Genomic DNA, 24,426 nt, shown 5'->3' with positions numbered 1-24,426 from the left:
TTTGCTATGGGAATTTGCTTCTAAACTGGGCGTTTCCCGAGACACGTGTCATCAGAGAGCACTTAGACAGAAAAGAACAACCTTAACTTCAGAAGCTCAAAAGTACTGAAAGGATTAAGATTTTTTTAATGGAAGTAATTTACAAATCTGTTTAACTTTCTGGAGCCAGTTGATATATAAAAAAAAAAAGTTTTTTCCTGGAATACCTCTAACTTTCCCAGCATACACTGAAACCCCCAACTGCAGTAGTCACACACTCTACACCAACCAATAGTAACAATAGCTGCTCCCCCATAGTAGTCACAGCAGTCCCACTACTGCAGTATACTGAACTATAGGAAAACAGATTGCGGCCAGACACCAACCTGTCACATACCGTATATACTCGAGTATAAGCCGAGTTTTTCAGCACGATTTTTCGTGCTGAAAACACCCCCCTCGGCTTATACTCGAGTGAACTCCCCCACCCGCAGTGGTCTTCAACCTGCGGACTTCCAGAGGTTTCAAAACTACAACTCCCAGCAAGCCAGGGCAGCCATCGGCTGTCCGGGCTTGCTGGGAGTTGTAGTTTTGAAACCTCCGGAGGTCCGCAGGTTGAAGACCACTGCGGCCTTCAACATCATCCAGCCCCCTCTCACCCCCTTTAGTTCTGAGTACTCACCTCCGCTCGGCGCTGGTCCGGTCCTGCAGGGCTGTCCGGTAAGGAGGTGGTCCGGTGAGGAGGTGGTCCGGGCTGCTATCTTCACCGGGGAGGCCTCTTCTAAGCGCTTCGGGCCCGGCCTCAGAATAGTCACGTTGCCTTGACAACGACGCAGATACGTCGTTGTCAAGGCAACGGCTCTATTCCGGGCCGGAAGCGCGGAGAAGAGGCGCCCCCGGTGAAGATAGCAGCCCGGACCACCTCCTCACCGGACCACCTCCTTACCGGACAGCCCTGCAGGACCGGACCAGCGCCGAGCGGAGGTGAGTACTCAGAACTAAAGGGGGTGAGAGGGGGCTGGATGATGTTGAAGGCCGCAGTGGTCTTCAACCTGCGGACCTCCGGAGGTTTCAAAACTACAACTCCCAGCAAGCCCGGACAGCCGATGGCTGCCCGGGCTTGCTGGGAGTTGTAGTTTTGAAACCTCTGGAGGTCCGCATGTTGAAGGCCGCAGTGGTCTTCAACCTGCGGACCTCCGGAGGTTTCAAAACTACAACTCCCAGCAAGCCCGGACAGCCGATGGCTGCCCGGGCTTGCTGGGAGTTGTAGTTTTGAAACCTCTGGAGGTCCGCATGTTGAAGGCCACAGTGGTCTTCAACCTGCGGACCTCCGGAGGTTTCAAAACTACAACTCCCAGCAAGCCCGGACAGCCGATGGCTGCCCGGGCTTGCTGGGAGTTGTAGTTTTGAAACCTCTGGAGGTCCGCATGTTGAAGGCCGCAGTGGTCTTCAACCTGCGGACCTCCGGAGGTTTCAAAACTACAACTCCCAGCAAGCCCGGACAGCCGATGGCTGCCCGGGCTTGCTGGGAGTTGTAGTTTTGAAACCTCTGGAGGTCCGCATGTTGAAGGCCGCAGTGGTCTTCAACCTGCGGACCTCCGGAGGTTTCAAAACTACAACTCCCAGCAAGCCCGGACAGCCGATGGCTGCCCGGGCTTGCTGGGAGTTGTAGTTTTGAAACCTCTGGAGGTCCGCAGGTTGAAGACCACTGAGGGCGAATGATGAGAAGAGGATGATGAAGGGGGGGGGGGTGTGGGGATGATGAAGGGGGGGGGGGGGGTGTGGGATGATTACAAGGGGATGATGAAGGGGGGATGTGTGGGATGATAAGGGGATGTGTGGGATGATGAAGGGGGGGATGTGTGGGATGATGACAAGGGGATGATGAAGGGGGGATGTGTGGGATAAGGGGATGTGTGGGATGATGACAAGGGGATGATGAAGGGGGGATGTGTGGGATGATAAGGGGATGTGTGGGATGATGACAAGGGGATGATGAAGGGGGGATGTGTGGGATGATGACAAGGGGATGATGAAGGGGGGGTGTGGGATGATTACAAGGGGATGATGAAGGGGGGGTGTGGGATGATTACAAGGGGATGATGAAGGGGGGGTGTGGGATGATTACAAGGGGATGATGAAGGGGGGATGTGTGGGATGATTACAAGGGGATGATGAAGGGGGGATGTGTGGGATGATAAGGGGATGATGAAGGGGGGATGTGTGGGATGATAAGGGGATGATGAAGGGGGGATGTGTGGGATGATGACAAGGGGATGATGAGGATGTTAATGACGGGTCTGGATGATGACAGGGGGGGGATGAGGTATTTCCCACCCTAGGCTTATACTCGAGTCAATAACTTTTCCTGGGATTTTGGGTTGAAATTAGGGGTCTCGGCTTATACTCGGGTCGGCTTATACTCGAGTATATACGGTACTTCTTTCCCCCTAAAGTCTATACAGTAGAGAGGTGCTTTCCAAACAGCGTATCTCCGTTTGGTGCAAAACTACAATACCCAGCATACCCGGACAGCCTGGATATGTTTGACAATACAAACTTCTCACCTCAACTTCTTTCCAAACTCGCAATTTCTTTTATTCGGGGTAACTCTGGTTTAAAAGGAGAGAAAATATAAATAAATAAAATAAAAATACTACATTATTTTTTTTTTATTTCAAGTGAGAACAGCAGCAGTGTACCGTGCCTTTGCGTCCCGCAAATAAACCATGTGTATACGTAACGCAGAACGCACGTCATTACTAATAGACAGGGCTTGGTTTAGTAATGTCTATGGCTCCGCTGCAGGTACACCATGGCACATGTCGATATTCTCTTTTGGAAGGTAACTAGATGTATACTGGCAACAGAGCCCCAAGTAGTCATGTGAATGGGGCCTTACAACCACAAGGTTGCATAGCTGTAGGCTGCATTCACACCACGTTTTTTGCAATACAGTTCCCGTATACGTATTAAATTTGAAAACCGTACGGAACCATATTGAAAACCGTATGCACTGACTCCATTGAAAACCGTATGCATTGACTCTCCATTGAAAACCGTATGCATTGACTCTCCATTGAAAACCGTATGCCAAATGATGCATCCGGTTGCATCCGTTTTGCGCCTTTTACTGTTTTGTCCGTTTTTTTCCTTGTACCCAAAACATTAGCCTACCACGGTTTTTGGTCAGGGTGAAAAACCGTATAAGTTTATTTTTTATTTTTTTTTTTAACATGGGAGTCAATGGGAACTGTATGTGCGTACGGTTCCATCTGATTTTCACCATACGGTTTTTGACTTTGCACAGTTTTTTTTCTTGGAATTTCATTCAAGCCAGTGAAACTTTATTCATAATGGAGTGAAAAGTTAAAAATGTATACGTTTCTTCCTTAAAAACAGTTGCAATCAGACATCATTTTTTAAAACTGTAAACTGGTTAAAATTTGTACACACGCTTTGATAGTTTGGTCCGGTTTTGAGGAATCCGTTTTTCATCAGAAACCTTATACGGTAACTGTATTGCATAAACACGGTGTGAATGCACCCTTACTGATACCCGTGGTCTTCAAACTGTGGCACTGCAGTTGTTGCAAAACTACAACTCCCAGCATGCCCGGACAGCCGAAGGCTGTCCGGGCATGCTGGGAGTTGTAGTTTTGCAACAGCTGAAGGCACCCTGGTTTGGAAACACTGGGATGGAAGATAAGTGTCTGATGTCATTAAATGTCCAACTGCTGGGAGATCCGGGGTCCCATTATGGAGGTCATAGTAGGGTGGAGGGTCCCCCGTGATCAGCCCACTATACCCTATGTTGTGTATGGGGGGGGGGATGTGTGTTTCCTGATGGTACACCCCTTTATCTTTTATAGTAATAGTCATAATGTTAAATCAGCACTGTGGCCCCTGTCGGGGGTCGGACCCCTACTAGTCACATGCCATCCCAAATACCCCTTTTACAATGTTGGAGGTCTAGGAAAAAAAAGGGTATCAGAAAGTTTTATAAATTTTTGTTGTACAATACTTCAATTTACTTCCATAGAAATTCAGTGCTATGACTTAGGTGGATATAACTACCTATAGAGACATTACTAGAGCTATATACCGATTATATACACATTATACTCCTCTATACCAATGACAGGTGGGGTCCCGCCCTCCATTAGGTAACACAGTTATATAACACATCTACTAATGGACATATCTCCTCACCAGACTGCAGAGTTCACCACCGCAGGATCATACACACACACACTACACATTACTTATACTATATGGAAGAACATTACATACTCACCTCTGCTTCTCACGCACTCACTAGACATCCATTGCCGCCATCTTTGATGAGGGCAAGCACCAAGCTAAAAAAAAAACCCGCGCCGCAGTACCCGAGACGCTCGGATCGCTGCACCTATTCGGGACAGCGCTGCGTTCTCCACCCTCGTCTCCGGCACCGGTTTAGATACCGGGAATCACAATGACAGGCACGTTCTTCTCACAGCCAATCAGCGCCGCACGTAGCGCGGGCCAATCACAGCGCGCGTCACATCTAAGTGCTGAATGTAAGAAGAGACGTGATTGGCTGCCGGCAGGAGACAGCGTGAAGGTTATGAGGCGGGAGGTGGAGGGGGGGTCACGTGATGACCGACGAGGAGTGATTGACGGATGGAGTTATAAAAGAAGATCAGAGACCAAAAATACATTCATATAGGGAGAGATTTATCAAAACCTGTGGAGAGATAAAGTTCAGTTGCCCATAGCAACCAGATTGTTTCTTTTATTTAAAAAAAAAAAAAGCCTCTGAAAAATGAAAGGAGCCATTTGCTTGGTTGCTATGGGCAACTAGTCAACTTTTTCTGTGCACAGGCGAAGTATTGTGGTGAAAAACGTATCCCATATGTGCAGTATAGGGGATAAGTTTTAGATTGTGGTGGTCCCGCCGATGGGGCCCCCAGTGATCTGTATGGAGCTTTGGCTCCCCCCAAGAGCAGCGCGTCACGACCCCCGCCCAAAGCGAGGGCTGCCACGCTGTATGGGAGAGCTATATGGAAGTGGCGTGGCAGCCCACGTTTCGTGCGGGGGTTGTGATGCGTTGCTCAGACCAGATCCCCTAAACAAATACAGACCCCAGACCACAAATACATATAGAGGGAGATTTATCAAAACCTGTGCAGAGGAAAAGTGGAGCAATTGCCGGTAGCCAATCAGATCGCTTCTTTCATTTTTAAAAAGGCTTCTAAATGATGAAGGAAGCGATCTGATTGGTTTCTATGGGCAACTGCTTTACGTTTCCTCTGCACAGGTTTGATAAATCTCCCCTATAGACCCCAAAATACAGACAGACCTCAGGCCAGAAATACATATAGACCTACGACCTCAAAATAAAAACAGACTACAGACCAGAGACACATTTAGACCTTAGACCACTATATAGACCCCAGAGATTACAATAAAAAAAAAGGCCGCAATCCAGACCCACTAAACAAATACAGACCCCCGACCAGAAATAAATATAGACCCCAAAATACAAACAGACCAGACCTCGAAATAAAAACAGAAGGCAGACCAGTCACCAAACCCTCAAACCAGAAATATATATAGACTTTAGTCTAAACCCCAAAATAAAAACAGACCAGAAATACAAATAAACTCTACACCAGACCCCCAAATACAAACAGAGCCCACAGACCGTGCACAGTCCCCAAAATACAAACAGAACCCACAGACAGTGCACAGTCCCCAAAATACAAACAGAACCCACAGACAGTGCACAGTCCCCAAAATACAAACAGAACCCACAGACCGTGCACAGTCCCCAAAATACAAACAGAATCCACAGACCGTGCACAGTCCCCAAAATACAAACAGAGCCCACAGACCGTGCACAGTCCCCAAAATACAAACAGAACCCACAGACAGTGCACAGTCCCCAAAATACAAACAGAACCCACAGACCGTGCACAGTCCCCAAAATACAAACAGAACCCACAGACCGTGCACAGTCCCCAAAATACAAACAGAATCCACAGACCGTGCACAGTCCCCAAAATACAAACAGAACCCACAGACCGTGCACAGTCCCCAAAATACAAACAGAACCCACAGACCGTGCACAGTCCCCAAAATACAAACAGAACCCACAGACCGTGCACAGTCCCCAAAATACAAACAGAACCCACAGACCGTGCACAGTCCCCAAAATACAAACAGAACCCACAGACCGTGCACAGTCCCCAAAATACAAACAGACCAGATATATATATAGAGAGAGACCCCAGACGTCAAAATAAAAACAAATCGCAAACCAGACCCCCTAAACTAATACAGACTTTGATACCAGAAACACATATATAGTCCTCAGCCCAGACCTCCCCAATAAAAATAGAATAAATTAAGACCCCAAACCAGAAATACATATAGGTTGCAGCCTAGACCACTAAACTAATATGGACCCCGGGGAGACGCCATTCGTTGGCTGACATGATAAACTACTCCGTCCACCGAAGCATAAGGGTGGAGTGGAGGTATTTGTATATTAGTTGGAAAAGCTTCTCTATGTGGCACCTAGAGCGAGTATAGTTCTGGGGAACTCGCCATCCATTGCATTTAACTTAACAAGGGGCACCCGTCAAGGGTGCCCCTTGTCCCCTTTGTTTAATCGCTCTGTATGTCGAGCCCTTTGTATTGTTTGTAAGGGAACTCTCTGGAATAAGGGGTTTTCAGTTGAAGGCTAAGTTTCCACATGTTTTTTTTTTTTTTTTTTTTGCAAAACGCAAAGAAAAATGCCAATTCTGCCGCATGGAGTTTTTTTGGCTGTAAGTCAATGAGAAATCGCAAATTTCGAATTCCACTTTGAGTTTTTTCACTTTGGTGTTTTTTTAATCCTTTTGGAGTTTTTCACTTTTTCTGCGTTTTTTTCTGCTCTTTGGCGTTTTGAAAAAAAACACTGTAGTTCCCTCAAACCGGTGTTTTTTGTCAAAATCGTGGCGTTTTGCTCCAATAGAAGTCTATGGGAGTGAGAAAACGCCAAGAAAAACGCTATGTGGATTTTAACTTTGGCGTTTTTGCAGGCGCTTTTTAATTTTTTTTGGACTATAGCGATCCAAAAAAGTGATGTAGATAGCTGTTTTTAATAACATTTCGTAGGGTACCATTAAAAAAAAAATTCACAAATATACAGTAGTGAAGGAAAAAATTGTATGTAACGAAATGTATATTATTGCAAAAAAAAAAAAACTATTACTTTTTAAACAGGGATCAATTTATGCGTGCGGGGAAATAAAAATGTAGCCGACAATTATACAAATGTATTGTGTGTGTGTTTTTCACTTTTTTGCTTTATTTTTTTTATTTTTTTTTAGTTAGTACTACTACTCCCAGCATGGAACACACTGTTCCATGATGGGAGTAGTACTACCTGTACTAATAGACAGATCGCCTGCTGCAATCTTTCTGTATAATATATAGATGCGGCAGCCGCTCTTCTATGGTCCCCTGCACTTACGTATATATACACTTATTCATATTTCCCGCAGAGCTGTGATTGGCCAGATGGTTCCAGCCAATCACAGCTCTCTGTGAGAAATAGGAACATGTGTATATATACGGCCGTGCAGGGGACCATAGGAGAGCAGCCACTTCTATACATTATACAGGAGCATCACAGCGGGTGTCAGGAGTGATACCCGCTGTGATCTTTCCATAACTGCAGCTACTACTACTCCCAACATGGAGCACACGCTGCCTCATGCTGGGAGCTGTAGTACCTGCATTAATAGACAGATCGAAGCGGGTGTCAGAAGTTACACTCACTGCGATCTGTCTATTAATACAGGTACTACAGCTCCCAGCATGGTGGAGCACAGTGTGCCCCATGTTGGGAGTAGTAGTGCCTGCTTAAGGACACATCACAGTGGATGTCACTACTGACACCCTCTGTGATCGTCCTGTCTATAGCAGAGATGGAGCGGCTGTATACATCGCTCGCATCTCTGCTCTGCACTATACTCCGGGCCGGCCACTCATTCATCTTTTCTTCAGAGCTGTGATTGGCTGAAACCATCCGGCCAATCACAGCTCTGGGTGGGAAATATGAATTTCTGTTGACATCAGTGGCCGGAGTATAGTGCAGAGAGGGCGATGTATAGACCCGCTCGCTTCTCTGCTATATTATGGACGATATATGTCTATAGTACAGGTACTATCACTCCCAGCATGGAACAGTCTGTTCCATGCTGGGAGTAGTAGTACTACATAAAACATTTTTAAAATGTATTTTAAAAAAAAAGTGAAACACACACTTTATTAAAAAAATAAAAAAAATTGGGTTATAAAATATATACATTGCGTTTAATAAAAAAATTTCCATCACTGCTGCATCCTTTTTTTTTTTTTGGTACCCAAGAAATTTTGGGTACCAAAAAAAAAATGCCAAGGTGCCATTTCCACACAAATGAAAAAAACGCCAGAAAAAATGCCAGAAAAAACGCAAGAAAAAACGCATGATGACGTCACTTGCACTGGCGATTTTTCAGGCGTTTTTTTAATCCCTAAAAACACAGTGCAAAAAACCAAGTGGAGACTTAGCCGAAGGGAGATGACAATATAATGGCTTTATACGCCGATGACTGGCTCCTATTTATACAAAATCCTGTTAGGGCAGTTCCTTTGATTATAAATGCTTTCTCGGTGTTTGGATACAGATCCGGGCTGGAAATAAATTGGAGCAAGTCATGTATATTACCACTGGATAAGAAGCTAAATCTGGGAGAGAATGCCCCTTTCATTGGCCGATGGTATGGCTCTTATTAAAATTATAGTCGTACCCCAGGTATTGTTTATCCTGAACAGTTCCCCTGTATGGATTACAGGAACCTGATTTAACCATTTTCACCGAATGTTAAATAAATGTACAGTGGTCCCTCAAGTTACAATATTAATAGGTTCCGGGACGACCATTGTATGTTGAGACCATTGTATGTTGAGACCAGAACTCTATGGAAACCTGGTAATTGGTTCTGAAGCCACCAAAATGTCATCCAAAAATAGGAAAAAGTGAGGATTAAAGAAAAATAGGTAGATAACTAATATAGATAAAGCAAATCCTTACATATAAAAGTAATAAAGATCTGCTGGGAGCTGTAATCACTGTCTATGTCAGTGTTTCCCAAGCAGGGAGCCTCCAGCTTTTGCAAAACTACAACTCCCAGCATGCCCGGACAGCCAAAGGCTGTCCGGGCTTGCTGGGAGTTGTAGTTTTGCAACAGCTGGAGGCTCCCTGCTTGGTAAACACTGGTCTATGTAGAGGACAGAAGCTTCTTCAGGGTCCTGTACAGAACACACAGTGTCCTAAAAAAGTAACATGGAGTCTCCCTCACCTGGTGTCCAAAGGAGCAGGTGACCCTGGCACAGGTAAAGAGTACAGAACATGTAATACCTCCCTGTACTGTAGGGGGCGCTACCAGACACCAGTCAGTGCATACACTTCAGTAATACAGGTAAAGAGTACAGAGCATGTAATACCTCCCTGTACTGTAGGAAGCGCTACCAGACATCAGTCAGTGCATACACTTCAATAATACAGATAAAGAGTACAGAACATGTAATACCTCCCTGTACTGTAGGGGGCGCTACCAGACATCAGTCAGTGCATACACTTCAGTAATACAGGGGTTTTACCAGTGAATGCCCATTCTGCCCATTCCATTGACATGTTTCACAGATCTGGACTGTCCGTACCATTGTATGTTGAGTCTGGTTTCAACTTACGATGGTCCAGAAAAGACCATTGTATGTTGAATCTATTGTATGTTGAGGCCATTGTAAGTTGAGGGATCACTGTATATGGTGAAGGATGCCCCCGATTGAAATATGAGATATTGTGTACTATGAATGGGGAAGAGGGAATGTCCATGCCAAATTTTAAAGCTTATTTTTTGTCCAGGATTATAAAAGATATAGTTCACTGGCAGCTCTATGTTAGTTCTGTTTACTGTCCTCCCTCACTAATTAATAATAGCACCTCAGTGATAGAGGAGTAGGAAGATAATCGTATGGATAACTCCTTTTCTTATGGTAGAATGTTAGGTAAGGGGTGGAAATTATTTAAGAGGGCGTGTAAAATTCAGGAGTGCACGGTTTTTACACCGATTTGGGATAATGTTAGATTGAAAGAATTCGTGACTATTCCCGACTCAGCTCTTTGGGTTAAATATGGGATTACGGTAAATATATTGCACAGCTGGTGGAAGGGGGGAATCTCCTAAGCACAGTGATCCCTCAACTTACAATGGCCTCAACATACACTAGTTTCAACATACAATGGTCTTTTCTGAACCATTGTAAGTTGAAACCAGACTCAACATACAATGTACGGACAGTCCAGATCTGTGATACCTGTCAATGGCCGGAAGAACCGACCAATCAGAATGGGCAGTTTACTGGTAAAACCCCTGTATTACTGAAGTGCATGCACTAACTGGTGTCTGTAGTGCCCCCTACAGTACAGGGAGGTATTACATGTTCTGTACTCTTTACCTGTATTACTGAAGTGTATGCACTGACTGATGTCTGGTAGCGCCCCCTACAGTACAGGGAGGTATTACATGTTCTGTACTCTTTACCTGTATTACTGAAGTGTATACACTGACTGGTGTCTGGTAGCGCCCCCTACAGTACAGGGAGGTATTACATGTTCTGTACTCTTTACCTGTATTACTGAAGTGTATGCACTGACTGGTGTCTGGTAGTGCCCCCTACAGTACAGGGAGGTATTACATGTTCTGTACTCTTCACCTGTACCTGGGTTACCTGCTCCTTTGGACACCAGGTGAGGGCGGCTCCATGTTACTTTTTTAGGACATTGTGTACTGTACAGGACCCTGAAGAAGCTCCTGTCCTCTACATAGACCAGTGTTTCCTAAGCAGGGAGCCTCCAGCTGTTGCAAAACTACAACTCCCAGCATGCCCGGACAGCCTTTGGCTGTCCGGGCATGCTGGGAGTTGTAGTTTTGCAACAGCTGGAGGCTCCCTGCTTGGGAAACACTGACATAGACAGTGATTTACAGCTCACAGCTAATCTTTCTTACTTTTATATATAAGGATTTGCTTTATCTGTATTAGTTATCTACTTATTTTTCTTTAATCCTCACTTTTTTTCCTATTTTTGGATGACATTTTGGTTCCTTTAGAACCAATTACCAGGTTTCCATAGAGTTCTGGTCTCAACATACAATAGTTTCAACATACAATGGTCGTCCTGGAACCGATTAATATTGTAACTTGAGGGACCACTGTATTGAAGAAATACAAAATAGATACGGGGTAAAAACAAGTTCCCTTTTTTAGGTATCAACAAGTAAGGCATGCTTTGGAATATACACAGGATAAGAGTTTATTTTCTACACAAAATAATGAATTAATGGAATATATCTGTTACGCCGAGCGCTCCGGGTCCCCGCTCCTCCCCGGAGCGCTCGCTACACTCTCCTCACTGCAGCGCTCCGGTCAGATCCACTGACCCGGGGCGCTGCGATACTGCCTCCAGCCGGGATGCGATTCGCGATGCGGGTAGCGCCCGCTCGCGATGCGCACCCCGGCTCCCGTACCTGACTCGCTCTCCGTCGGTCCTGTCCCGGCGCGCGCGGCCCCGCTCCTTAGGGCGCGCGCGCGCCGGGTCTTTGCGATTTAAAGGGCCACTGCGCCGCTGATTGGCGCAGTGGTTCCAATTAGCCTGATCACCTGTGCACTTCCCTATATCACCTCACTTCCCCTGCACTCCCTCGCCGGATCTTGTTGCCATTGTGCCAGTGAAAGCGTTTCCTTGTGTGTTCCTAGCCTGTGTTCCAGACCTCCTGCCGTTGCCCCTGACTACGATCCTTGCTGCCTGCCCCGACCTTCTGCTACGTCCGACCTTGCTTCTGCCTACTCCCTTGTACCGCGCCTATCTTCAGCAGTCAGAGAGGTTGAGCCGTTGCTAGTGGATACGACCTGGTCACTACCGCCGCAGCAAGTCCATCCCGCTTTGCGGCGGGCTCTGGTGAAAACCAGTAGTGACTTAGAACCGATCCACTAGCACGGTCCACGCCAATCCCTCTCTGGCACAGAGGATTCACTACCTGCCAGCCGGCATCGTGACAGTAGATCCGGCCATGGATCCCGCTGAAGTTCCTCTGCCAGTTGTCGCCGACCTCACCACGGTGGTCGCCCAGCAGTCACAACAGATAGCGCAACAAGGCCAACAGCTGTCTCAACTGACCGTTATGCTACAGCAGTTACTACCACAGCTTCAGCAATCATCTCCTCCGCCAGCTCCTGCACCTCCTCCGCAGCGAGTGGCCGCTTCTGGTCTACGCCTATCCTTGCCGGATAAATTTGATGGGGACTCTAAGTTTTGCCGTGGCTTTCTTTCCCAATGTTCCCTGCACCTGGAGATGATGTCGGACCTGTTTCCCACTGAAAGGTCTAAGGTGGCTTTCGTAGTCAGCCTTCTGTCTGGAAAAGCCCTGTCATGGGCCACACCGCTCTGGGACCGCAATGACCCCGTCACTGTCTCTGTACACTCCTTCTTCTCGGAAATCCGAAGTGTCTTTGAGGAACCTGCCCGAGCCTCTTCTGCTGAGACTGCCCTGTTGAACCTGGTCCAGGGTAATTCTTCCGTTGGCGAGTATGCCGTACAATTCCGTACTCTTGCTTCAGAATTATCCTGGAATAATGAGGCCCTCTGCGCGACCTTTAAAAAAGGCCTATCCAGCAACATTAAAGATGTTCTGGCCGCACGAGAAATCCCTGCTGATCTACATGAACTCATTCACCTAGCCACTCGCATTGACATGCGTTTTTCCGAAAGGCGTCAGGAGCTCCGCCAAGATATGGACTCTGTTCGCACGAGGCGTTTCTTCTCCTCGGCTCCTCTCTCCTCTGGTCCCCTGCAATCCGTTCCTGTGCCTCCCGCCGTGGAGGCTATGCAGGTCGACCGGTCTCGCCTGACACCTCAAGAAAGGACACGCCGCATGGAGAATCTCTGCCTGTACTGTGCTAGTACCGAACACTTCCTGAGGGATTGTCCTATCCGTCCTCCCCGCCTGGAAAAACGTACGCTGACTCCGCACAAAGGTGAGACAGTCCTTGATGTCTACTCTGCTTCTCCACGTCTTACTGTGCCTGTGCGGATGTCTGCCTCTGCCTTCTCCTTCTCTACTATGGCCTTCTTGGACTCTGGATCTGCAGGAAATTTTATTTTGGCCTCTCTCGTCAACAGGTTCAACATCCCAGTGACCAGTCTCGCCAGACCCCTTTACATCAATTGTGTAAACAATGAAAGATTGGACTGTACCATACGTTTCCGCACGGAGCCCCTTCTAATGTGCATCGGATCTCATCACGAGAGGATTGAACTTTTGGTCCTCCCCAATTGCACTTCTGAAATTCTCCTTGGACTTCCCTGGCTTCAACTTCATTCCCCAACCCTGGATTGGTCCACTGGGGAGATCAAGAGTTGGGGGCCCTCTTGTTCCAAGGACTGTCTAAAACCGGTTCCCAGTAACCCTTGCCGTGACTCTGTGGTTCCTCCAGTAACCGGTCTCCCTAAGGCCTATATGGACTTTGCGGATGTTTTTTGCAAAAAACAAGCTGAGACTCTACCTCCTCACAGGCCTTATGATTGTCCTATCGACCTCCTCCCGGGCACTACTCCACCCCGGGGCAGAATTTATCCTCTGTCCGCCCCAGAGACTCTTGCCATGTCTGAATACGTCCAGGAAAATTTAAAAAAGGGCTTTATCCGTAAATCCTCCTCTCCTGCCGGAGCCGGATTTTTCTTTGTGTCCAAAAAAGATGGCTCCCTACGTCCTTGCATTGACTACCGCGGTCTTAATAAAATCACGGTTAAGAACCGCTACCCCCTACCCCTCATCTCTGAACTCTTTGATCGCCTCCAAGGTGCCCACATCTTTACTAAACTGGACTTAAGAGGTGCTTATAATCTCATCCGCATCAGAGAGGGGGATGAATGGAAAACGGCATTTAACACCAGAGATGGACACTTTGAGTATCTGGTCATGCCCTTTGGCCTGTGCAACGCCCCTGCCGTCTTCCAAGACTTTGTTAATGAAATTTTTCGTGATCTTTTATACTCCTGTGTTGTTGTATATCTGGACGATATCCTGATTTTTTCTGCCAATCTAGAAGAACACCGCCAGCATGTCCGTATGGTTCTTCAGAGACTTCGTGACAATCAACTCTATGCCAAAATTGAGAAATGTCTGTTTGAATGCCAATCTCTTCCTTTTCTAGGATACTTGGTCTCTGGCCAGGGACTACAAATGGATCCAGACAAACTCTCTGCCGTCTTAGATTGGCCACGCCCCTCCGGACTCCGTGCTATCCAACGCTTTTTGGGGTTCGCCAATTATTACAGGCAATTTATTCCACATTTTTCTACCGTTGTGGCTCCTATCGTGGCTTTAACCAAAAAAAATGCCGATCCCAAGTCTTGGCCTCCTCAAGCGGAAGACGCCTTTAAACGACTCAAGTCTGCCTTTTCTTCGGCTCCCGTGCTCTCCAGACCTGACCCTTCCAAACCCTTCCTATTGGAGGTTGATGCCTCCTCAGTGGGAGCTGGAGCTGTTCTTCTACAAAAAAATTCTTCCGGGCATGCTGTCACTTGTGGGTTTTTTTCTAGGACCTTCTCTCCGGCGGAGAGGAACTACTCCATCGGGGATCGAGAGCTTCTAGCCATCAAATTAGCACTTGAGGAATGGAGGCATCTGCTGGAGGGATCAAGATTTCCAGTTATTATTTACACCGATCACAAGAACCTCTCCTACCTCCAGTCTGCCCAACGGCTGAATCCTCGCCAGGCCCGATGGTCTCTGTTCTTTGCCCGATTTAATTTTGAAATTCACTTTCGGCCTGCCGATAAGAACATTAGGGCCGATGCTCTCTCTCGTTCCTCGGATGCTTCGGAAGTTGAACTCTCTCCGCAACACATCATTCCTCCGGACTGCCTGATTTCCACTTCTCCAGCCTCCATCAGGCAAACTCCTCCAGGAAAGACCTTTGTTTCTCCACGCCAACGCCTCGGAATCCTCAAATGGGGTCACTCCTCCCATCTCGCAGGTCATGTGGGCATCAAGAAATCTGTGCAACTCATCTCCCGCTTCTATTGGTGGCCGACTCTGGAGACGGATGTTGTGGACTTTGTGCGAGCCTGCACTATCTGTGCCCGGGATAAGACTCCTCGCCAGAAGCCCGCTGGTTTTCTTCACCCCCTGCCTGTCCCCGAACAGCCTTGGTCTCTGATTGGTATGGATTTTATTACTGATTCACCCCCTTCCCGTGGCAACACTGTTATTTGGGTGGTCGTTGATCGATTCTCCAAAATGGCACATTTCATTCCTCTTCCTGGTCTTCCTTCAGCGCCTCAGTTGGCTAAACAATTTTTTGTACACATTTTTCGTCTTCACGGGTTGCCTACGCAGATCGTCTCGGATAGAGGCGTCCAATTCGTGTCTAAATTCTGGAGGGCTCTCTGTAAACAACTCAAGATTAAACTAAATTTTTCTTCTGCATATCATCCCCAATCCAATGGACAAGTAGAAAGAATTAACCAGGTCCTGGGTGATTATTTACGACATTTTGTTTCCTCCCGCCAGGATGACTGGGCAGATCTCCTTCCATGGGCCGAATTCTCGTATAACTTCAGAGTCTCTGAATCTTCCTCCAAATCCCCATTTTTCGTGGTGTACGGCCGTCACCCTCTTCCCCCCCTCCCTACCCCCTTGCCCTCTGGTCTGCCCGCTGTGGATGAAATTTCTCGTGACCTTTCCATCATATGGAGAGAGACCCAAAATTCTCTCTTACAGGCTTCATCACGCATGAAGAAGTTCGCGGATAAGAAAAGAAGAGCTCCTCCCATTTTTTCCCCTGGAGACAAGGTATGGCTCTCCGCTAAATATGTCCGCTTCCGTGTCCCTAGCTACAAGTTGGGACCACGCTATCTTGGTCCTTTCAAAATTTTGTGTCAGATTAATCCTGTCTCTTACAAACTTCTTCTTCCTCCTTCTCTTCGTATTCCTAATGCCTTTCACGTTTCTCTTCTTAAACCACTCATCATCAACCGTTTCTCTCCCAAATCTGTTCCTCCCACTCCTGTTTCCGGCTCCTCGGACATCTTCTCCGTCAAAGAGATTCTGGTATCAAAAAAGGTCAGAGGGAAAACCTTTTTTTTAGTGGATTGGGAGGGTTGTGGTCCAGAAGAGAGATCCTGGGAACCTGAGGACAATATCCTAGACAAAAGTCTGCTCCTCAGGTTCTCAGGCTCTAAGAAGAGGGGGAGACCCAAGGGGGGGGTACTGTTACGCCGAGCGCTCCGGGTCCCCGCTCCTCCCCGGAGCGCTCGCTACACTCTCCTCACTGCAGCGCTCCGGTCAGATCCACTGACCCGGGGCGCTGCGATACTGCCTCCAGCCGGGATGCGATTCGCGATGCGGGTAGCGCCCGCTCGCGATGCGCACCCCGGCTCCCGTACCTGACTCGCTCTCCGTCGGTCCTGTCCCGGCGCGCGCGGCCCCGCTCCTTAGGGCGCGCGCGCGCCGGGTCTTTGCGATTTAAAGGGCCACTGCGCCGCTGATTGGCGCAGTGGTTCCAATTAGCCTGATCACCTGTGCACTTCCCTATATCACCTCACTTCCCCTGCACTCCCTCGCCGGATCTTGTTGCCATTGTGCCAGTGAAAGCGTTTCCTTGTGTGTTCCTAGCCTGTGTTCCAGACCTCCTGCCGTTGCCCCTGACTACGATCCTTGCTGCCTGCCCCGACCTTCTGCTACGTCCGACCTTGCTTCTGCCTACTCCCTTGTACCGCGCCTATCTTCAGCAGTCAGAGAGGTTGAGCCGTTGCTAGTGGATACGACCTGGTCACTACCGCCGCAGCAAGTCCATCCCGCTTTGCGGCGGGCTCTGGTGAAAACCAGTAGTGACTTAGAACCGATCCACTAGCACGGTCCACGCCAATCCCTCTCTGGCACAGAGGATCCACTACCTGCCAGCCGGCATCGTGACAATATCCTTAAAGTCAGGGTGGGGAGTAAGGTGATATTTCAAATATATAAGGCGATTATTAGGGCATATGTTAGTGTTTATAGTCTGAAAGCTAGAAGGTCTTGGGCTAAAGAGGTAGGGGACATCCCAGAGGATCAATGGGAACAGATTGTGAGAAATGTGGGTAATGTTTCAGTGATTAGTACGTACAGATTGACGCAGTGGGAGATTATACATAATGTAAATACCTTTCTCCCAAACAGTTGGTAGCTTTTGGTTATTGGAGGGACTCCAGGTGCCCAGGTGGAGGGAGCTAGTTTTTTTGTATATAATTTGGGGTTGCTCTATAGTCGGTAATGTTTGGAAGGAGATCCCAAATAAGGTTAATATTAGTCTTGGGGCACAGTTTGAATTTTTCTGTCAAAATGTGATATTAGGAGAAACACGGGTATTTGGGAAATATAGTATTTTAATTACTAAATTGTTATTTTGTGTGAAGCTATTGATTTTGCGGGTTTGGCACTCCGAGGTATGACCTACTGTCAGGATTCGGCAGGCTGGAGATGGATCCTCTGTGTCAGAGAGGGATTGGCGTGGACCGGTGGACCGGTTCAAAGTTGCTACTGGTATTCGCCAGAGCCCGCTGCAAAGCAGGATGGTCTTGCTGCGGTGGTAGCAACCAGGTCGTGTCCACCGGTAGTGGCTCAACCTCTCTGACTGCTGAGACTGGCGTGGTGCAGAAGGACTAGGCAAGAGCAAGGTCGGACGTAGCAGAAGGTCGGGGCAGGCAGCAAGAGTCGTAGTCAGGGGCAACAGCAGAAGGTCTGGAACACAGGCTAGGAACATACACAAACCGCTTTCACTGGCACAAGGCAACAAGATCCGGCAATGCTAGGAAGGGGAAGTGGGTTTTTATAAAGAGGGCAAAGGTGAAAGTGCTGATTGGGCCAGGTGCCAATCAGTGGCGCGCTGGCCCTTTAAATCGCAGAGAGCCGGCACGCCCGCGCACTAGGGAGCGGGGCCGTGCGTGCCGGGACTGAGTCGACGGAGGACCGGACAGGTGAGGTCACTGGGATGCGGTCCGCGGGCGGGAGCGTCCCGCTACGCAGGTCGTATCCCCGCCGGAGACAGTAGTGCGGGTCTTACCGGGGCGCTGCACGGAGGTGAACGCCACGAGCGCTCCGGGGAGGAGCAGGGACCCGGAGTGCTCGGCGTAACACCTACAATTCAAGAATGGGAAAAATTGGTCCATAAGTTGAAAGTATATGAGCTTCTGAGGATAAGGGGCAACCCTGTACAAAGGAAGAAAACAGATATGATATGGGAAGGATGGAGAAAAGATGGCGTGGTAGTCCATAGTTCTGGTACCATATCGAGCAGGTTTATTTGGCACCTTATTGAGCAAGTTTTTTTTTTTTTTTCTTCTCTTCCCAGCATTCTGGAGGGATGGGGTGGATGAAATATATGAATTTTCAGCATTTATTGTTTTATTGTCAAATTTTGTAATGTGATTATAAAATAAAATAATGTTGAATAATAAAAAATAAAAAATAAACTAATATAGACCCCAGGCCAGAGATACATATACACATGCACTTTCACTTTACTTTACATGCACCTTTGCAGTTTGTTTCACTGCTCAGTAGATAATGGTGCTCAGAGCTTAAAGGGGTACTCCGGACCTGAGACATCTTATCCCCTATCCGTCACGCCCCCTCCCATAGACTTGCATAGTGGGGTGATGTCACGATACTCCGGCCCCGTGGTCGCCACCCGGCTGTTTCTGAGCTGACGTTGGGGGAGATTTATCAAAACTTGTGCAAAGGAAAAATGGAGCGGTTGCCCATAGCAACCAATCAGATCGCTTCTTTTATTTTTTTTTATTAAATAAGCGATCTGATTGGTTGCTATGGACAACTGCACCACTCTTCCTTTACACAGGTTATGATATCTCTCCCCCATTGACCCCTCCACTTTCTTAGACCACCTGGGAAGTTTTTACTTAATATATAATACATTTTTTTCCTGCTTAGAGTTGTCCAGACCAGGGAGTGGGCCCTATGTGTCTTATAGTCCGAATATTCTTGGTATTTGTTAAAACCCTATTTTTGTTGGTTAAAGTTCCAACATTTCATTGCATAAGTCAACAATTCTAAAACAGAACTTTATTATCCCCCATACAGCTACATAGGTACATTTAGAGCTTTAGTGACCACTAGATGGAGCTTACTGTATATACATATAAATATATATATATATATATATATATATATATTATGTGTAGCGAGTACTTATAGTAAGTTCCCATTGTGGTGGCTGTAGCATACAGAATGTTATATTTTATTATTAACCTCTTGAAGACGCAGGGCGTACAGGCATCCCCGATCAGACCCAGGTCCCCGCCGCTCGCTGGAGGGCAAAACACAAAATATGGCACCACACCAGACAGCCACTGACTGTCCAGGCATGCTGGGAGTTTAGCAACAGCTGGAGGCACCTTGTTTGGGAATTACTGGTGTAGAATATTTTTGGTAGCAGAGGCAATTGCAACGCAACCCTATGCAAATCCCTAATTTAGGCCTCAAATGTGCATGGCGCTCTCTCATTCGGAGCCCTGTCGTATTTCTAGGAAACAGTTTAGGGCCGCATATGAGATATTTCCGTACTCAGGAGCAATTGCGTTACAAATTAAGGTTTTTTTTCTCCTTTTGCCCCGCATAGAAAAGAAAAGTTGGGTCTACACCAGCCTGTTAGAGCCTTTTGGAAATGGCTTTTGGAAAGCCAATTTTTCTGAAATGGTTTTTGGGGGGCATGTCACATTTAGGAAGCCCCTATCGTGCCAGAACAGCAAACAAACCTTACATGGCATACTATTTTGGAAACCACGCCCCTCAAGGAATGTAATAAGGGGTATAGTTAGCCTTAAAACCCCATAGGTGTTTGACGAATTTTCGCTAAATTTGGACGTGAAAATGAATTTTTTAAAAAAAAATTTCACTAAAATGCTGGTGTTACCCCAAATTTTTCATTTTCACAAGGGGTAATAAGAGAAAAAGCCCCCCAAAACTTGTAACCCCATTTCTTCTGAGTACAGAAATACCCCATATGAGGATGTAAAATGCTCTGCGGGCGCACAACATAGCTCAGGAGTGAGAGCGCACCATATACATTTGAGGCCTAAATTGGTATTTTGCACAGGAGTGGCTGATTTTACAGCAGTTCTAACATAAACGCAAAAAAATTAATACCCATGTGTGACCCCATTTTGGAATCGACACCCCTCATGGAACGTAAAAAGGGGTATAGTGAGCCTTAACACCCCACAGGTTTTTGAAAAATTTTTGTTAAAGTTGGATGGGAAAATGAAAAAAAAATAAAAACATTTTAACCAAAATTCTGGTGTTACACACAAGTGTCTGACAGAATTTTGGAAAAAATTTATTTTTCATTTGCACAGCCCACTGTTCCAAAGATCTGTCAAACACCAGTGGGGTGTAAATGCTCACTGCACCCCTTATTAAATTCCAAAATGGGGTCACATGTGGGGGGGTCCACTGTTCTGGCACTACGGGGGCTTTGTAAATGCACATTCCAAACAAATTCTGTCTCCAAAAGCCCAATGGCGCTCCTTCTCTTATGAGCCTTGTTGTGCGCCCGCAGAGCACTTTATATCCACATATGGGTTATTTCCTTACTCAGAAGAAATGGGGTTACAAATTTTGGGGGGCTTTTTCTTTGGGGGTATTTTTTTAATTACCCCTTGTGAAAATGAAAAATTTGGGGTAACACCAGCATTTTAGTGAAAAAAAAATCAAATTTTTCATTTTCACGTCCAAATATAAAATTCGACAAACACCTATGGGGTTTTAAGGCTCACTATACCCCTTGTTATGATCCTTGAGGGGCGTGGTTTGCAAAATAGTATGCCATGTAAGGTTTTGTTTGCTGTTCTGGCACGATAGGGGCTTCCTAAATGTGAAATGCCCCCCAAAAACCATTTCAGCAAAATTTGCTTTCCAAAAGCCAAATGTGACTCCTTCTCTTCTGTGCATGGCAGTGCACCAGCAGAGCACTTGACGTCCACACATGGCGTATTTCCATACTCATAAGTAATGGGGTTACAAATTTTGGGGGGCATTTTCTCCTATTACCCCTTGTAAAAATGTAAAATTTGGGGCAAAAACAGAATTTTAGTGGGAAAAACAATTTCATTTGCACATCAAAATTTAACAAAAAGTCGTCAAACACCTGTGGGGTGTTAAGGCTCACTGTACCCCTTGTTACGTTCCTTGAGGGGTGTAGTTTCCCAAATAGTATGCCATGTGTTTTCTTTTTTTTTTTTGCTGTTCTATCACCATAGGGGCTTCCTATGTGTGACTTGTCCCCCAAAAACCATTTCCGCAAAATTCATTCTCCAAATCCCAATGTCGCTACTTCCCTTCTGAGCCCCGTACTGCGCCCACAGAGCACTTTACATCCACATATGAAGTATTTCCTTACTTGAGAGAAATTGGATTACAAATTTTGGGGGGATTTCTCTCCTTTTATCCCTTGTAAAAATAAAAAAAAATGGCTCTACAAGATTTTGAATTTTCAAGGGTTAAAATACTTTCTGAATGTCATTTTGAATACTTTCGACTTAAGTATATTGAATGTGATAAAAATGTAGTTATCAGGGTAATGAATCCCACATGTTTATGTCTCGTTATTGAAAGGAACATGTATGGACGTTTTCACAAAAATGCTACATGGACTCGTCTTTTTATTCAGACCTGTGAAGGAGATTCGACAACAATGCCCCAGGAATTGTACCCCTTTTCATGCCGGCACTAGCCTCTGAGTGCCCCACGCTGTCTTGAAGTCCCTACCAGAGGAGCAGCCCGAGATGGGAGCCAGATATCCAGGTCTTACGCGGTGAGTGCAGGACGCCTGTCCTTTTCTTCAGTTTTTCTATTAACAGTATTATATCTATATAAATTCTACCTACCACTAGGGCCCAGTGATAGTCTATTGTTATTAGTGCTTGCATTATTATTGATTTATTGTTTTGATCCATTAACTTTTAATAAACAATGTATTAAATTGAAGCACGGTCTACATTATGCATCGTTTTTAATGGTGGAGTCCTTGAGGTTTGCTTGTCTTCTTGTACACATTTTGTAGGCACCATAGGGAATTTCTGCATAGTTAGGGTATTGCTTAGTAATGTTATTTTAGTGCACTTTTGCGAAGGTCTGGTATTTGGCTTTTGCATAGAGAGGATATACACTTATTGAAAATGAAATGTATGTCTATATTTTCGTTTTATTGCAAAATTAACGTGCATTCACACTACAGTTTATGTATACGGTGACTCTATAATAGAACTGTACTTCCATAGACCGGCATTGAGAAACCATACTAAAAAAGTGAAAGGTTTAGGACATTTTAGCACAGTTGGGTCCTACCACATTTGTGTCTACTGTTTTAAAATCGTATATACACAGCACACAGCTTTTTAGAGTTCTGTAGTGAAATGTAGTGTAATGTTTTGTAGTGTAATGAGAACCATATAAAACCATATGTGTATATGGTTGCACACAGTAATAACTCATACAGTTTTAATGCCCCTAAACCATACACCAACTGTATGCACAAACCGTGGTGTGAATGCACCCTTACTTGGGTACAGTAGGATACGCCATCAGTCCTGTTGCACCATGCCGCCTACAGTTGTCCTGACCTTGCCCGATCACATCGCTATCACCACCACAACCTTCTTCTACAGCTCCAGTGACCTCTCCACACCTATAACTGAGCCAACTTCAAGCTCCTGTCAGGAAGTGAACAATTATCAGGGCAGGGACAAAGCTGTTTATCTATGGTTTGTGATTTTCATGCAAACTTCCACTTTGCCAGGTGTTCTCCACCTACTCTACAGTAGAAGACTCCAGGACAATCGGCAGTGGCGGTAGGTAATATTATGACATATATTATGATGTCTGGTTCTAAAGCTCTGATGCTGCTCTTGTTATTGGTCAACACTTCCCTTCTGCCGCCTCTTGTGACATGGGTTGTGATTGTTAGCAGAAGGAAGTGTGAGCTGGCAGCAGTATATGCCCTCTTGTGATCTGCATGTCTAAAGGAACATGGTTATTGACATGATCAGGTACGTAAAACTAAGATGCCTCATTTTCCTTCACAACAATTGGAGTGATGTGAATCATGGTGATCCAGCTAGTGCAAACAAAGGTTCTTCCTGGTGTTCAGACAAGGCTGTGAAGTCAAGTGTGTAGGGACAGGTCAGTTCCGGCATTTGTGGGTGAGAGGGTCTAGAAGAAAAATAAATAGCAAGACGAAAAATAATCTGATGATGAAGCTTCTCCTTTTATTGTAATTTTATAAGTCATTACATGTGTTTAAGGGCACTTATAGTTAAACATAGTTTATGATGCGTCAAACTATAAAGGATAAATCATCTCAGAATGCTTTTGTAATGTCCATTTTTGTGTTTTTCTATTTTGGTGTCTGTTCAGACACTGGGTTGTGGCTGGGCAGTTTTATTTGTAATTCTCCCTGGCTAGGGAATAGTTAAAGCTCTTAGCCATAGACAGCTTGGGTGTGGCTATTTAACTCCGAGCTTTCCTGAACTCTGGGCTGGTTATTGTTTTAGCTTTGCTATGTTTATTGTCTGAGTTTTTACTATGGTTAATAGTCCTGCTTATGATAGATTTTAATATGCTTGGTTTTTAGGATTTTTTATGTCCGTTCTGCTTTTACCTTGTTATCTTAGTCTGTGTTCACAGTGTGAGTCTTGCTTTTACCGTGCTCTGTATTTACGTTCCTGTTTAGAGTCCTGACCTGTATTCCTCCATGTTTGGAGTTTGGTTTTGTATTATTCCTGTTTAGTATCCTGACATGTACTCCTGTCACGATGCCGGCTGGCAGGAGGTGGATCCTCTGTGCCAGAGAGGGATAGCGAGGACCGTGCTAGTGGACCGGTTCTAAGACACTACAGGTTTTCACCAGAGCCCGCCGCAAAGCGGGATGGTCTTGCTGCGGCGGTAGTGACCAGGTCGTATCCACTAGCAACGGCTCACCTCTCTGGCTGCTGAAGATAGGCGAGGTACAAGGGAGTAGGCAGAAGCAAAGTCGGACGTAGCAGAAGGTCGGGGGCAGGCGGCAAGGTTCGTAGTCAGGGGAGATAGCAAAGTTCTGGTACACAGGGTATAAACACACAAAAACGCTTTCACTAGGCTCTAGGGCAACAAGATCCGGCAAGGAAGTGCAAGGGAGGAGACTAGATATAGCCAGGAAACAGATGGGAACCAATTAAGCTAATTGGGCCAGGCACCAATCATTGGTGCACTGGCCCTTTAAGTCTCAGGGAGCTGGCGCGCGCGCGCCCTAGAGAGCGGAGCCGCGCGCGCC

At 46.3% G+C, this 24,426-nt stretch overlaps 1 protein-coding gene and 1 long non-coding RNA gene across 4 annotated transcripts in view; one reads left to right on the top strand and one right to left on the bottom strand.

Moving 5' to 3' along the window:
- The window catches only part of COQ8B (coenzyme Q8B), a 70,768-nt gene extending 66,329 nt beyond the window's left edge, over positions 1-4,439 (bottom strand). Inside the window, exons 1-2 of the mRNA XM_056538791.1 lie at positions 4,277-4,439; positions 2,547-2,591 (exon numbers count right to left, since the gene is read on the bottom strand). The gene's annotated coding sequence lies outside the window, so the exon portion shown is untranslated. The remainder of the gene's footprint in view (positions 1-2,546; positions 2,592-4,276) is intronic.
- Positions 4,440-4,536: 97 nt separating this feature from the next.
- Positions 4,537-22,969, top strand: LOC130290748 (uncharacterized). Of its 3 annotated transcripts, none has more exons than XR_008847683.1 (3): positions 4,537-4,585; positions 21,787-21,930; positions 22,915-22,969. It is a non-coding gene; the product is annotated as an uncharacterized LOC130290748 (long non-coding RNA). The 3 variants fall into 3 exon arrangements; XR_008847684.1 differs by lacking the exon at positions 22,915-22,969 and adding an exon at positions 22,784-22,904; XR_008847685.1 differs by lacking the exons at positions 4,537-4,585; positions 22,915-22,969 and adding exons at positions 6,304-6,503; positions 22,784-22,904.
- Positions 22,970-24,426: the final 1,457 nt, after the last annotated feature.

Source organism: Hyla sarda, chromosome 9 (assembly GCF_029499605.1).
Source record: "Hyla sarda isolate aHylSar1 chromosome 9, aHylSar1.hap1, whole genome shotgun sequence".
Classification (NCBI taxonomy): domain Eukaryota; kingdom Metazoa; phylum Chordata; class Amphibia; order Anura; family Hylidae; genus Hyla; species Hyla sarda.
Note: the sequence above shows the minus strand (reverse complement) of the source record. Positions and strands in the feature narration are given on the sequence as shown.